Source organism: Microtus ochrogaster, chromosome 24 (genome assembly GCF_000317375.1).
Source record: "Microtus ochrogaster isolate Prairie Vole_2 chromosome 24, MicOch1.0, whole genome shotgun sequence".
Lineage (NCBI taxonomy): Eukaryota > Metazoa > Chordata > Mammalia > Rodentia > Cricetidae > Microtus > Microtus ochrogaster.
Window position 1 is genome coordinate 35,459,060 of NC_022024.1, and position 383 is coordinate 35,459,442.

A 383-nucleotide genomic window follows, 5' to 3' on the forward strand; every position below is an offset into this window, starting at 1 on the left:
GGCAGCTCCAGGGACATGAACACATGGGTCCCAATCCCCAGCACCCACATAAAAAGCTGGCCACAGTGGCTTAGGTCTGTAACCCCAGGACTGTTCAGGTGGAGACAGAAAGAGCCCGGGGCTGCTGATTAGGCAGCCTAGCCTAGTCTATGGGTCCTATGTTCAGCAAGAGACACTATCTCAAAAATAAGGAGAAGGGGGCTGGACAGGCGACTCAGTGTTGAAGGCCACACACTGCTTTTGCAGAGGATCCCAGCATCTGTGTCAGGGAGCCCACAACCATCTGTAGCTCCAGCTCCAGTGGACTGGTCACCTTGGCCTCTTGGGTATCTGCACTCACATGCGCGTGCGCGCACACACACACACACACGGATGCACCTGCA

At 55.9% G+C, this 383-nt stretch overlaps 1 protein-coding gene across 1 annotated transcript in view; it reads right to left on the reverse strand.

Annotated features, from left to right (window-relative positions):
* Nuak1 (NUAK family kinase 1) overlaps positions 1 to 383 on the reverse strand; it is a 67,528-nt gene that overhangs the window by 50,396 nt on the left and 16,749 nt on the right. The window lies entirely within an intron of this gene.